Below are 16,298 nucleotides of genomic sequence, written 5' to 3' on the forward strand. Positions count from 1 at the left end.
GTTCACATGATAGTTTTGATTCAGATGTTTTAGCTCCTTAAATATTTATAGAATTTTACGTAGACACACTTGGAGGATCTCCTGGTCAAGATTTTATGAACCAAGATTAAGTCTTTTTATTTTCATCTTCATCTTCTGGATAAGCCACTGTCACACTGTTATCATTTAGGACATTGGTGTTATTGGCAACACCTGAAGAACGGGATGGGCTATTTTTAAGGCCATCATGCATTTTTCTTCTGAAGGTTGGTCTTGTCGTCACTGGATTTTCTTTTCTTATTATCTTTCGGGTGTTCGTGCTGATTTGGAGCATGATCTTCTGATTCCAAATCTTCTAGTGGTGGCATCGTTACTTCTTCTTCTCCTGTCTCTCTCTGACGACTCCTTTGTTTCATCTCCTCACGGACTCTGGAGCATCTATTGAGGATTTTACTCTGCAGTAACTCATGTAAATTCTTCCGTATTTGACTTTGTCTCTGTTTCTCTAGCTCGTACTTTGCCTTCAACCCTTTGAATGTTTGAACATAGTCTATTGATTCTAATGCTTGATAAAATGTTTCAACTACATGAGCAACAAGAGGTTTAATGTTTTCTACTCTTATATATTCAAAAAGCTCAATAACAGCTGAATTCAACATATTGTACCGAGTTCCATTATTCAGAAGAGCATTGATAACTGGCTCAAAAAGATTTCCTTCAACGATGTAACAATTATAAAGCTCGTTTTGAAGGCCAACCATCTTTCTCACAAAGCGAAGAGCACACAAGGTCAGGAAAGTGTGCTTTGACTTCATCAAGGTCAAGACTTGCCTTAGCAAGTCTTTGTTCAAAATATAATTATTAATGTAATGGGCATGGTGTTGAACACAAAAGGTGAGCAGCTCTACAATTAAGGAAAGCATTTGTGCCGTTTGATAATCATCGGCACATTTTTCATTAGATATAATTACAGTGTTCTCACATTTATCTTCTGATGTGGCGCTGCAAAGTGGACCTATCAAGACATGCATGCAGTGTTTGTAAAAGAAATTTAGAAATGCACCTCTTCCATATTCACTAGGTACAGCCAGCATGTTGCTTGGATCAAGAATAGAACGGAGAAGTTCCATTAATTGAAGAGCACCTCCTAGCTCAGGATCAGGATCATAGATCATCTGTTTAATTATTATATTAATGAAAAGGTTACCTTGTTCAATGTGCTGGGCTTCTTGGATTGTATATTTTCGTATTATGGATGGGCTGTACTCTACTAGATAAGCAAATATATCTGCAGCAGCGGATCTTATCTTCAAATGATTCATGCCCATTGCAATCTTAAGAGCAGGAAGAATTCCCAACTTTGCCATCGTTGCCAATAATTCATCTCTGCTTTGATTTTGCAATGTCTTAGAAAAGGCACAGAATTCCTTAAGGAAAAACAACAATTCACACCGCTTAATATCAGCGGTACTCTTATCTGTTAACTGTGCAAAAACTTCACGCAAAAACTTTTCATCTTCCTGCAGTAAGCTGACTATCTCAATCTTGTTGAAGAAAATAAAACTAGTAATAGTAGAAAGAACATTCGCTTCAAACATGGGTGGCAGAGGCAACAGGAGATCATAAATATACTGGGCCCTGAAGGTCTGATGTATTTTTTGCTTAATTTCAGAGTCTGAGATTGGTACAACTTCCTTGAAATTTGCTGTTTGAAACAAAAATTCCCTATGCCTTATGGGCTCACGCAAGCTAGGGTCGTATTCAAGGCATCCCACTACATCCATGATACAGGCATCAGAAAACATGGTCTCAAACAGATATGTCTTGTTGAGGAATAAGATTGCCTTAAAAATGTCATACATAAGGTGTAAGTTTTTAGGGTTACCGAGAAGCTCGCAAACATGGAACAGCTGCAGTAGTTTTTTAATATAGTTTTCTTTCTCCAAGGCCAGAGCTAGCTTTTCCTTAAGGGCAGGTGAGACAAAAACCGAGTGAACTATTTGCGCAATGTCTTCAAGTTTGGAGATTTCACAGTTGGGAAGATCTACCAAACAACTGGTATCTGGCACATCATGAAATTGCTGCTCTGATTGGTCTGACAGGTCTTGTGTGGTGTGGAGAGAAGCATCTTTGCCTTGAGCACGGCAAATGTCTTCCCAGACTGCCTCACAGCATGCGGGCTCATGGAAACTGATAGCCACTCCCTGGCCCTCGGATTTCCACCAAACAATCAAAGACCCACGTTGTTTCTGATAGGGTGTTTGTGGATTTATCTTTGACTCAAAGATCAGGGAGCCACTGGCCTCAGAATGCACGATCAGTGACTCTGCCCGGTGCTCTTCATTGAAAGTAGATGAGATGAACCCAGTGTCTAGTTTTTCCCACTGTTCATCATCGTTTATGAGGTAGACTTTAACACGGCGCCACCGGTGCGCCATTGCAGCCTTCGGTTTCGTAGGCTTGGCCAGGATGCTTGCAGCACCAACGGTGGCCAAACTGGCTGGACGGGAAATTAGAATCCGAAGATGTCTGGGCAGCAGTAGTCACGGCAATGGCGGAAGCAGCGTAGGACAGGTCCTGTAAATGATGGGTAGGCTTCAGCCTGAGGTAATCAGGAGTCACCCCCCCATCCCTTCCCCCCCACACACACCTTGTGCCCCTTGTCCCACCCCCCTTCCAGTTAGCGTGCTCCCATTCTCTCGATGTGCATTTAAAAAGTCAGGTCTGAGGAGAGCAGCATAATGGTAAAATTTTCATTTCTCCAGGACTCTATCCAAATGGCAGATAGTTGTATTACTTGCTTATGGACAGACTTTTCTAGGCCAGAATCGAATTCTCATATTAGTGACATGCTGACCTTACATTTAGCATCCCCACATACAAAGAAGAGAAAGAATAAGGTTCCTTCTACAAAAGGCTTTGTTCCTCAGAACCCCTTTCACTCATCAGCTCTGTGTGGGTGGAGACTTAGGACCACAGATACAATAAATCTTAATCACTTATGTCCTGACCAAGTCTTCTATCAACATCATTCTATGTCTAAGAAAGGGTGGTCTGCCCCCCCCCAATAATTTAAAAATATTTTTTTCAATGAGCAAGACCATTAACCGTAAGAATCTTAGAGCTCAGCTTGCATCTCCTCTATATGGTTTGGCTTATGTCTATCTGTATCATTCTCTAGGCCATCCTTGGGGTTAAACCTCTTTCATTGCTAAGTGCCACCTGACGTTCCAGCTTCTAGCACAGCGGTTCTCAACCTGTGGGTCCCGACCCCTTTAGGGGTTGAGTGACCCTTTCACAGGGGTCACCTGATTCATGCCAGTAGCAAAATGACAGTTATGAAGTAGCAACGAAAATAATTTTATGGTTGGGGGGGGGTCACCACAATATGAGGAACTCTATTAAAGGGTCATGGCATGAGGAAGGTTGAGAACCTCTGCTTTAACACAATGTGATATAAAATGTCCTCTTATTTGTCCTGTTCATAACCACCTTACCCATTCTTAGAGAAGGAGTGAACCAGAGGGAATCTGTTCATTGAAATTAGCCAGGAATGCATATTGAATATCACAGATAAATTATTTTCTTTCTACTCTTAATAATGATAGTAATTACAACCACAATAAATAAAATCATAATACTTGAGTGCTTATTATTATTATTATAAAGAAAAGCAAGCATACAATTGATCAAGTATAATCCTTGAATGTTCAATACACTAAAACAAGTTAGTATCTTTTTTAAAGTTAATTTTCAGTATAACAGTAATAGTTATTTTTTAACATAAGGAAACACATTTAAAGAAGTTAAATACATTACTGGCGGTCCCATGACAATAAGTTGAGCAATTTTGATGTGCATACATGTCTTTTGAATTCCGGCATTGGTTCCCTCAGCCCTTAAACTATGCTATCTCTTTTCTTTTTTTACCTCCGTTTCACTTCATGTCATATTCTTCCCATCTATATAATTTGTAATCAACACAAAATGATCAAGCTACGATGAAAGTCACACACTTCCTCCTTCAGATCCACATCTGTGTATAGCCACCGGAAAGAAAATAGAAGCTTGGATTATGGTAACTCTGTTAAATATAATTTCAATAGTAACTGAGTTGATTTTTGATGTAGCAGCAACTTCTGCAATTTTCTTCCAAAATAAATTAGTTTCCATAAATAAACCCTGTTAGGGCAAGGATCCATGGTGGCACCATGGGTTAAGCAGCTCAAAACCACTAGCTGGGAGAAAGATGAGGCTATCTGTTTCCATCAAGAATTATAGGTTTTTTGTTTTGTTTTTTTTTGGGGGGGGTTCACTTTCAGCCAGAAAGGGGTCGACGCCAGGTGTGGATCATGACCAGGGAGAAACTGAGAATTGGGTCAGAAAAAGCTAATGTGGGCTTGAAGAGTTCTGTTTGTAACAATCACTTAATTTTACAGAGCATTGGACATGTATGACAATTCTCAAATAGGGCATGGTTCAAAAACTCTTGCACACACATCTCTTGCAATGTTACCTCCAGATTATATTACAGGAATATTACCCGGACAGGACAGTTGGGGTATTTTGGGAATCCAATGCAAGTGACAGATCATTTCCCAAGGAAATTTTAATTAATGCCAAAATACTGTTGGTTTAGGAACATTTATAAATTAAAACGACTATTTAGACATAAGGATTGTTAAGTGGCAAATTCAAGTACTGATAAACTCATGTTTTATTTTCAAATCAACTAGTGACTGCAGATATACAATATTAGTACTGGCATGAATGCTAATGACTCCAATATACTTTTCTGTGGTTATATTATAGTTTCTATCAGAATCAATTATAACACTCTCAATTCTTTAAATATGCCTTCGGGCTCCATTCTCTGGAGGCATTCCACACATATTTAGGTGTTCTCACAATTTCATCACTGGGGGTTTCCCTTAGGCCAATTACGTCTCTTTTATCTTAATTAGGTTAACTAGAGTCTCCTTACAATCTAAAATAGCCTTAAGTCTAAATTTCTCCTTGCTCATTCTGCAATAGTTTCTTTCCCTTGTTCATGTCTTATTTGGTTTCAAAGGTAGAGCAATGTCCCTTCTTAGTTAAACTTTATTAATAATCTATTTTGCTGCTCTTGTTACTTTTACAGGAAGCAAGGTAACAGGAATACTGTCTGGCCCAAGGCAACTGCCGTGTTCCAGGAACTGTGTAAGCCCCTTTTATATGCATTATTTTTTCTCATTTAATCCGCACAAAATAATGGTTTGAAGAAGATATTATCACTACCATATTGAATAGGAAACAACTTGAAACTCCAAAATAGGCAAAATTCCAACACTTCGCTTTATTTTCCCCAATATGCATTGTTCTCTCTCAGCCAACAAATACTCTATCATAGCCGGCACAGCGATGTACTTTCGAAGCTAACCATCACTACCATGGTCCTATTTCCCCATTTTATTTGGGAAGGCAAACCTTTGAGACCGGGTCAAAGTCCAAGTAGGTTGACTTACTCTTAAGACTCAAAAATCACTCTCCTGGTTTGGATACCTGCCTCTCTCCTGCTTTCTTCCCAGGACCTGAGGATAACAAGAGACAGTTCTTGATAAGTCTTGATAAAATTATAATAAATAACTTTAGGCAGGGTTTTTATAATTCTACATTGTATGACCACAAAGTGCTTACTTTATGTAATTCTCCGAGTCTTTTTAAAAGATAGAAATGACTCACACGCTTCTGAATTTTTAAGTATAGGTAATTCAACCAACTTCTATCCATATAGAACATTTCAATTTCAAAATACACTGTACGATGAGAGAGCATTTCTTTCATAACGGAAAGAACAAGGTGGGAACTTTTATTTGGTAAGTAACATAAAAATTGAGCTATTGAAATGTTTCTTTTTAATAAACTTTCTTGTTCAGAACCACTAATGCAAAGTGTACATGCACGTTCTTCTGACTCTACCCTTTCCATTGTTCAGGTCAAACATTTAGAACCCACCTTTCCCCTTGTTAATTACTCTCTGCACCCAGGCTTCTATTATGTACTTTCTGTCTGAAGTCTGAAAATATTCCACATCTTCCCACTTACCATACGACGAATCACCATGCCCGCCAGTGTCAAAGCCACCGTCAACCCTGATTTTGGTTTTGTAATACTCTCCTCCCTCTGCATCTGCCTCCCCCACCCCCAATAATATATTCTTTGTGCAATAGCCAGAGGGCATTCAATAACTACAGCCACAATAATAACAGCCCAAACCGAAGTCCTCTGCTCAACATCAGTAAGTTTCCGCCTTTCTCAGAATAAAAGTCAAAGTTCTAACTACGGTCAAGCAGGTCCACAGAGATCTGTTCCCCTTGAAGTATCTAAGCCTTTCACTTAATAGTACCCTTCTCATTTAGTCTTCACCAGTCTACTAACCTGCTCATTTCTGAAGCACATCAGGCGCAGTCCTGCCTTAGGGCCTTTGTACCCTATCTTCCTTCTTGCCCAGAACATTCTAGTCCTCACTAATGATATCACCCACTCACCCACATGCTCACCTACTTCATGTTTGTTCAAATGTCTTTTTAAAATGGATCTTTCACCCAGACTGAGTCCTGCCCTGACTACCTCTTTAAAATCACCAGGGCTGCTTTCTTAAACCCCCCACCCACACCCCATCTTCCCTGTCTCCCTTCTTTGCATGGACTATCTTGTCCTTCATTGATTCTGGCTTTTGCAATCACGCACGGTTTGTCTCCCTTGTACACGGCTGGGTCACTAACACTTGCCAAGGGGCATGGGACAAGCAGCAGCTGCTCAACTATCATCCAATTAATAAGCATATCCATAAACAGAACTTCTGTCTACAATCATATCCAGCAATTCATTCTCTGGCATGCCTCACACTGTTACTGAGAAGCCCCCATGTATAAAGCCTCCTGCAGATGCTGTTGCTGCAGGGTGACCTTGAGTTAGCCTTGATCTGAGCAGCCCCAGACAGTTTTCATGACTAATCTTCAAAGGAGCAGACTGCCAGGTCTTTCTCCTGCAGCGTTGCCTGGTGGGTTCCCCCCAACAACCTTTTGTTTAGCAGCCTGTGGACGCTTAGCGCTTGCACCTTCTATCCCAGGGCCTGAGCGTGAAACTGTGCATTGGACAGGTGTGCCCACTCACTGATGGAGCAAGCAGCCAGTTTTAGCAGATCTTCCTAACGTCTCGGTCCATAGAGACTGGTGCAGCTCTGAATGAGAGCAAGTAAGGAAATCGTGCTCTCCTATATGAGGCTTGTCATTGCCTGAGGAAGCACGAGTCGTTCCCTTTATTCTTTGTCAATTCTTTCCTCACACGGGTGAATGCTCAAGTAGAATTCTGAAGCTTTTCCATCTGCATGGCAAGTAGTTAGAGAACCTTAAGGTTCTAGCATTACCACGCCCTGCTTATGTCGTTTCTTTTTGAGTCACATCTTGGGCTGAGCAAATTAAGAAGCCAAGCCCCAATTCACAGAGAAAGATGAAGAATTGGGGAATGGATACTACCACACACTTGGGGAAATTAGTATAATCCTGAACTATCGTGAGCAACTGAGGGGTGTGTAAAACCACAGAACTCAAACCCATTGCCCTACAGTCGCCTCCAAGTCATATCAACCTTATAGGACAGATTGGAACTGTCCCCTTGGCTCAGCAAGGCTATTCATCTTTATGGAAACAGATTCCCACAATCGCTCTCCTGTGGAATGGCTGACAGCTTTGGCCCGGCAACCTTTGGGTCGGAATGCTTCACTCACCATGCTACCAGGGTTCCACAGGGGAAAACCTTATCCTCTCAGGTGTGCTTTTAAGCACTACCAGCTAGCATCTCCCTGGAGTGTCAGAGGTAAGAATCACTCGAAGTATTTTCCAGGCTCCACAGGCAGCTTCTGCCAGTTCTAGTGGGTTCTCAGGATTGACTTCCCTGGAAACTCCAAAATCTTTTGCTCACACCCCATGGATTTATGGGAGGGAAAACAAGGGTCAAAGGGTTATCTTTGGCTTATGTGAATTTTCTACTCCGACTTTCAGCACCTGCTCTCCTCTTATTGTTTTAAAATTTTGTTTCTGTTCAAGTAGCTACTGCTAGACCCATTTTGAGTTTTGTTTTTAAATTCCAGAACTCACAGATCTTGTCTTTTGCTCGGTGCTACGAGGTCATGTTCCTCGCTTGGCCTCCCTTCATTGACCTTTCTTGCCAGGACTCATGTTGCCTGTCTACTTCCTGATGCATTTACAGCCACAGGAGATGAGCCATGGCAAGGCACATAATTTGGAGTTGAAAACCATCACCTTTTTGCTCAGCTTTAGAAATGATCTTCGTTTATTTGGTATAGTGCCTCATCCAAGAGTGGGTCAAAAAGGATTGCTATAAAATAACCGAAGCCCTTACGAAATGAAAATATCAAAATATAAAGCTAGTCATCCAGGTCTATACATTACTGAATGCGGTCTTTCTATCCCTCTAACCCTTTGTTTCTACTCCTGTAAAGAGGTCTAGTCTTGGGAACTCGCAGGGGCAGCTCTACCCTGTCCTATAGGGTTGCTATGAGTCAGCCTGGCCTCAATGGCAGCGAGTTTTGGGAAACCCTCCTGAGAGAAGTCTGCGTTCTTCGACTGACACCATGTCAAAATGGCAGCTCTGGCTTCCCGAAGGGACTGCAAATGTGCTGCTTTGACATGTTCTTTGAATTTGGGGAACAAAAAGAAACTTGAAGTTGCAAGGTCAGGGATATAGGGTGGATGGGCTAAGGATTCCCAGCGAAATTCCTATAGGACAGCCTTTTCTCATTTCAAAGACTGAGAAAGCATATTATTGTGATGGAAATTTTAAGAATTTAAAAATCCTTGGTGCAACTTTGCTGGCTTTTTCTCACCAATGAGGTTTTTAATTTTCTTAAAACTTCTTCCTAAGGAAAGAAGCCCTCCTGATGGGTCTGTGTCCTTTGAGAAAAATCTATCAAGATGACCCTCTGGACTCCCCACACTCCAAATAGTGTCCTTAACCTTTGGGGCCGCCCTCACTGCCTTACCTGTCACTGGCCCACCAGATGCGCCGGGAAGCCTGTGTTTTGATTGAACCTGCTTTTGAGGGCCTCTGATGAAACTAAGACAAGTGTGGTTGTCATTCAGGGAACTTGTGTGCAGCCATTCACGGGCCTCAGAGACATGCTTAAAGATATCTGGCTTGGAATAAATCCATACATGTATGAACGGTGCCCCTCTTATTTGTATTATCAAAAGATACATTTTTCTCTAACTTATACTGGCATTTAAAGGAGTGCATTGAATGTAATATGTCTGAGGAGGGAATTGGAGCATGTCTGAAATAGGAAAAATAACTAGGGAATAAGGAAGGCAAATTAATAAACACACTGGCTGGTATCGTCTATGGAGACATTACTCTCTGAAGTGTGGATCTCTGTTTCCTTCTTCCTACACAGTGATCACTTGTAGTTTGTTACGGCTATGTGATCTATTCTCATCTTCTTTAAGTAAAAGAGTTGGCATGCTGTTATAGAAACTCATTTCTAAATCCCACACTAACATCATTTAAAAAGTCAAACTTACAGTTACTTAAATGCATACATTTGCAAAATCATCCACCGGACATATAGGCAAAAGAAAACAAAACAAAAAAAGCCATTACTCCTGACAAAATGATCTCCAGTGGGTGACAAGAACTGCTCCATGGGTCGGGGTCTACACTCCTGACAGTCTTTTTTCTCTGGTCCTGCTCAGGGAGTCGGAGTCACCAGCTATTCGGTTAGCAGTTGAGCACAGGCCTTTCGAATATAATCACATAGGTCACAATACCATATCATGAGCAGCAAAGGTAGTATGTATAATTTCCCACGTTAAGGACTGCATTCTTCTTCTAATGCTTCAGCTGGTTCTAAATTCCCTGCCATCGATTCAAATTTCATAGCTTAGAAGGCCTCACATGTATTTTTTGTTTGCTTGTTTGCCTGGGAAGAGTATAGGCTCCGTTGTTTGCACACTAGATGCCAGTAGCAGCCCTTTCCCCAGGTTAGGCCAATCAAGCTGTCTCCAGACAGAACTAGCAATTCCACTGCTAGTTCTTATTTCCGGGTCTCATACTCTACTAAATGCACAGAATGGCCCCCAAAGGCCAATTTTGTGACCCTTTTATCATAGCTTGTATAGTACAACCAGCTTCTAAGAATTTGTGTCATACAAGATTTCTATTAACCGGGATTTCTGACCATTTACATGAAAACAAAACGTGGCGTTTATTATCAAGCCTTTACCCCGAGGAAATGATTAAAAAGTGAATCTCATGCTTTAACGACTCCCTTCCCGCTCTCTCTCTCTCTCTCTGGTCTTTTCTTGAAGCACTCAGTGCTCTCAGACTCCTCTCTCCCCTAAAAATAAAACAGAAAGAAAAGAAAAAGAAACAACGGCTCCAAACCCATTGCCAGGGAGTCTGTTCTGACTCAGAGGGACCCTATCTAAGGTTTCTGAGGCTGAAAATCTCTGTGGGGGCAGATAGCCTTCTCTTTCTTCCTCTGAGCAGCTGCTGGGTTTGAACTGCCAACCTTGCACTTAGCAACCCAATGCTCACCAGACCACACAACCAAGGCTCCTTCTTAGATGCTGCACTCCAGACTTTTTACCTCCTGTCAGGCCTCATCTCCTCACACGCATTCCCAATTCCTCGCCCTTTCTTATTCTAGTTCACTGGACTTGCATCTCTCTTTCTGGTCGAAGGCATCTGCTCTTTAAAGAACACCGCCCCTCTGTACTTTCATACATCTCATCCATTGACTTTACCTACGTTGGGTGTGTTAATAATGAGAGACCCATCCCTGGAAAAGGACCCCCTTCTTGGTAAAGTTGAGGGGGAGTGAAAAAGAGGAAGACCCTCGACAAGATGGATTGACACACAGGCTGGAAAAATGGGCCACAACACAGGAAAAATTGGGAAGATGGCTTGGGACGGGGCAATGCTTCATTCTGTTGTCACTCTGAGTAGGATTGGACTCAACAGCATCTAACGACAACCGCAGCAAACTCACAATAACTATCAATCATATTTCTTCTCGCAGAATCAATCCCATCAAAAATAGTTCTCGGCCCATACAACCTAACGTGCTCCTCTTCTCTCACTCGCCCTGGAGTCACCCCATTACGTTTCTCCCTAGAATTCTGTACAATCTGGAGACATCTTCTCACAAGGGGGGTCTCAAAAAGGTTATTGGACAATTCCACTCTCTTTAAATGCCATTGTTTTCCACAACCTTTTTGAACTCACCTCGTATATGTCTGCATTTATTATCCACTCCCCTTACCACCCCCACCCTCCCTCACTGCCAAATCCAAAGTGAATATTTGCTGAGTGAATGTTCGCAAGAAAACATCTCATCAAATGGATCTTCTGTGAAATGGTATGGTCTGTCAGTGGCTTCGTGTCTTAGCTCTCCTCGAGTTCTATGAAAGTTGGCTTTGACTTTCACACAGGTCTGGTAGTCTATTACTTCAACGCTTCCATCCCACCCCCAACTATCTTCCAACAAAAGAACTCATCTTATGCTTAACCAAGGGAACAGACACCCACTCAAGGCCCAACTTCCATCACAGACAAGCCTATTTGTATGGTTCACACACTCCCTTCCTAAGGGAGACAGAGAGTGAGCCTTCTCTTTTCCAAGAATAACCTCTTCACCTGTACTCTGCCTCGCATGCCCTTCTGGCCTCTGACAATCTCTTCTTCCATAAATTATTCCTTCTCAAACTTCAATCTTAAACTTCTACCTAAGGGTAATTTCTTTTCTCTCTTCAGTGAAATGTGCCCCTGTTCATTCCATCTGAAAACAACTGAACAGACTCATCACAAACAGGAAGAACAGCACCTTAATAATGCATTAAAGCAAGGGCAATGATGCTTGCTCACTGTCTTTTCCAGGATCTCAAAAAGAGTCTGGCACATAGCAGACCTTCAGCATGCGCGTTCATTCATTCATTCGCTTTGTATACAGGTGCCATTCTAAGTACTTCATTGTTGTGTTCTCCCTCCATCTTCATAAGGTAGCTATCATTATTAGTTAGTGGTACGGAAATTGGAGTGCAGTGAAAATAAAAATCTCCCTCAATGTCATGTATGCCAGATTCTCACACTAAAAGAAAATCACAACATATTCTGCCTTTCAGTTAGAGATAAATGACTGAACCTGTAGCAAGAGATGAATTTACCTTGGGGTTGGGAATAGGGGTTCATGAAGAGAGGGGACGTTTTCTATTTCTCAAATGATGTTCAATTCTATAGTGGCAATATTTCATGATTAAAAAACTTAAACCCCTCTTCATTTTATCCTTGAAATTACTGAACTTCAGTATCAGATTTAATGAATCAATTCCTTTTTTAAAATTTTAAATTCTTTCTTGGCTTTCTAATGGCATGAAAGCAAGGAGTTCACCTAGTGAATAAGCCACTTGAGGTTTGATTCCCTTGGGTCTAGTAGTCAGACTCCAGAAACTACGTGCTTACGCTCATGGCTACCCAGTACGCCACTTTCCCTTCTTTGTAAATGGATGCAGAAAGTACTATACAGGTAAGTTACAAAAATCATCAAGATAGACTCCATAAACAGTTAGGGCAGAAGTCCCTGGGTGGCGTAAATGGTAGCGTGCTCCACGGCTAGCGGCAAAGGTGGTGGCTTGAATTTATTCAGGGCCACCTCAGAAGACAAGTGTGATAATCTGCATATCACAGCCATGAAAACCCAAGAAGAGTTCTAATCTGTCCACTTGGGGTGGCCAGGAGTTAGAATTGACCTGATGGCAACTGACATCCACCTTCAGCAACCTAAGGGCTACCGCAAACTCCCAGTCTCAGCAGATTTTCAAGTTGGCTACCTATTTGCCCAAACAACATTGTGCTCATCAGGTGATGATTTGGGTTTAAGTAAGCATTTTCCTCATGGCCCCGATTATGCTAAGCTTCGACTGAAATACTGGTTTGAGAAGTGTGTACCACTCGAATTTGCCCTTCAACAAAGTTTGCACCTTTTTTGGCGCTGATTTTTTTTCACTCTCATTTCCCCACAGTTCTTTGTAACCACCATTTTTATAGTCACTCTCTCTCCAACGGGATCACTCTTGAAAGACTTTCAGACTCCTGCTGTTCATTTGACCAAGTTATGATCTCCTTTAACGAAGTTGTCTATGGAGAAGTACCTTTAAATGTTTTCAATTAGATTATCTGCTACCTTTCTTCCACACTGATAAGCATAGCTCATTGATAGCTGGATATAAATTAAACTAGCTTCCGTATCTTGAGAAACTATTATTTTTGCTCCAGATAAAGCACTGTGTCTTCCATTTGCATCATTGGTATACAGCTTTTCACCTTCACTCTCCTCAGCCTTCCGTTACTAATCTCCATTCTCGTTTCAACCAGAGGCAGAGGATGGAGTGTCTCATGTGCTGAACTGCTTCAGTGTATGGATTCCTCTGACAGTAAGTGCCAGTCTTTTCCAGGCCAACATACACGACCTTCCAAAAAACAAACTCACTGCTATAGGACTAATTCTGACTCGTAGCCCAGCAATTCGGTGGAGTAGACTTTAGGTTTAAAAGACTTTAAATTTAAGGGACAAGATAGCCTCTTATTTCTCCCTTGGAGTAGCTGGTGGGATCCAACTTCTGACCTTGTGGTTAGTAAGTCAATGCGTGATTCACGATGCTACTATCTGACCTTACCATTGCAGTTATGATTTTTTTGGTAAATGACTAGAAATCTGACTTTTGTTGCTGTTGCATATTTTTTTTCTTTTCATAGCAACCCTCTCTTATCACAAGTCAGAAAAAGAAATTTCATTTTAATATATACTCAGTTCTAAATGTCTTTAAAGATATCCTCCATTATTCTAAAATTATACATACCCAAGTAACCAATCTCCGCTTCGCATGCACTTATGTTGCCTTCAGCAATGAAAACTTGTGTTTCAATTTTAATTCAACACTAGAAAAAAAGAGAGTGATTTTTTAATATATATACAAATATAATATAATTTTACAGTGTTCTTTAGGTTGCTTTGAGCACACACTTAGGGGAATCTTTGCTATTCATGAAGAATAATAGCAAACAAAAGCCAAGAATAATGTTAGGGTGTATCCATTCCATAGGGCCCTAATATTCAGGCTCAATTGGAGTCCCAAGGGTACTTTAACACCTAAGACTATGAATCTGTCCCTGGGGTCTTTTCAGTTCTTTCAGGATGTGTCAGTTGCTCAAGGTATAAGAAGCAATTATCCCCACACAGAAAATAGTTCGAAGAAAGAAAGAAATCTAGTTAGTGGAACAAGGTGCTGAAAGAAGAGAGTTCACAAAAGAAAAAAAGCACATTTTAAAAAGGACAATAAATATTTACTATTTATTTTCAAAAGTTCAAGGCAGATCTAGTGACTTAGCTCTATTCATCTGTAGATACACTTTCATCTATATTTCTATTTCAACTACATATGCATACCCTTATGCACATTTCCATCTACATATGCCTCTGCAAGTGAGAAGAATTAGACTTCAACTCAAACATGACTCCACAGAAAAATAGCTACCTTGAGGTGAATTTGAAGTGCTGAGAAGCACTAGTTCTATGACCCGGACAAGATGCCCACTGGGGCTATGAGTCCGTTTCTGCATCTCTGAACTGGAAGCATTCCTATCTCATTTGGTAGTGGCAGAGATTAAATGAAGTAAGACAGGGTCTGATGCAGCTACTGTCAAACATGTTGATTAACTTACCACACTTACACCTGAACACCAACCACAGAAGAGCTCTTGCCACCCTCCAGTCCCTTTCTTTGTTGTACTTGGATATGCTACTTTATCAAGGTTTTAGTGTGACTTGCAGTAGAAAAGACCATGTTGTTTAAAGACCCCAGAAAGCTGAAATCTCCCTATTTGTACTGATTTGTACTCTATTCAAAGTGAAGGCAGCAAAGGAGAACCCCAAAGAATACAGTTCAGAATTAGTGCCCTGCCTGGGAAGCTTGGGAGCAAGGATTGGTTCAAGGGGGGCGGGGGGGATAAGATGGGCAGTGTTGTTCACTCAGTTAGTTCTTCCCTCCACCACCAGGAGCCATGACATTCAAGTTATCTTGCCATTCCTCAACTCCCTTGCTGTTAATTGACTTTCTTGTGAAAGCATGCCAAGTTACTTGATTATACTTAGAATTTGGGTGTAGTACAAAATCAACCTTTTCATGGGTTCCTCCTGAAAGGATTTAAAAATGCTGAGAGCGCTAGGACCATGGTATCTATCTATATCTATATATCTATATATACACACACACACATACATATATATACATATGTATAATTAAATATATTTAAAAATATGTTTCCTTGTACATTTTATTGTGGGTTAATTTTCATGATCAAGAAGACCCTCTAAAATAATAGGAAACTCAAGTGAGTTAGACGCAGCTTAAGCCGTCCTGGCAAGCCGTCCTGGGCAGCCCGGGAAGCCCTGAGGAAGCGGTCCAGGGAAGCCATCCTGGGAAGCCCGGGACGCCCTCTGAGGAAGCCGTCCAGGGAAGCCATCTAGGAAAGCCCCAGAAGCCCTCTGGGGAAGCCATCCAGGGAAGCCCTCTGGGGAAACCCTCTGAGGAAACCGTCTGGGAAGCCGTCCGGGGAAGCCGTCCAGGGAAGCCATCTGGGAAAGCCCAGGAAGCCCTCTGGGGAAGCCGTCTGGGGAAGCCCTCCGGGGAAGCCGTCTGGGGAAGCCCTCTGGGGAAGCCCTCTGGGGAAGCCGTCTGGGGAAGCCGTCTGGGGAAGCCGTCCAGGGAAGCCGTCTGGGAAAGCCCAGGAAGCCCTCTGGGGAAGCCCTCTGGGGAAGCCGTCTGGGGAAGCCGTCCGGGGAAGCCGTCCGGGGAAGCCGTCTGGGGAAGCCGTCCAGGGAAGCCGTCTGGGAAAGCCCAGGAAGCCCTCTGGGGAAGCCCTCTGGGGAAGCCGTCCGGGGAAGCCGTCCGGGGAAGCCGTCCGGGGAAGGCGTCCGGGGAAGCCGTCCGGGGAAGCCGTCTGGGGAAGCCTGGGAAGCCCTCCGGGGAAGCCGTCTGGGGAAGCCTGGGAAGCCCTCCGGGGAAGCCGTCTGGGGAAGCCTTCCCGGGAAGCCCACTGGCGCCTCAGCTCCCCACGGGCTGGGGGAGGGGTGAATGGACAGCAACCAGTCTAGGAATCCTCCAAAACTTTTACCTTAAGGTTGAGTGCTCCGCAGGTTTGGGAATTTCCCCACAACAGCACTTCGATCTTCCGAGTTAAGCTTCTCAAATCAAGTACACGAA

The 16,298-nt window shown here is 42.3% G+C and overlaps 1 pseudogene; it reads right to left on the reverse strand.

Moving 5' to 3' along the window:
- Positions 1–224: 224 nt before the first annotated feature.
- LOC142433230 (serine/threonine-protein phosphatase 4 regulatory subunit 3B pseudogene) lies at positions 225–2,417 on the reverse strand (annotated as a pseudogene).
- Positions 2,418–16,298: the final 13,881 nt, after the last annotated feature.

Source organism: Tenrec ecaudatus, chromosome X (genome assembly GCF_050624435.1).
Source record: "Tenrec ecaudatus isolate mTenEca1 chromosome X, mTenEca1.hap1, whole genome shotgun sequence".
NCBI classification, from domain to species: domain Eukaryota; kingdom Metazoa; phylum Chordata; class Mammalia; order Afrosoricida; family Tenrecidae; genus Tenrec; species Tenrec ecaudatus.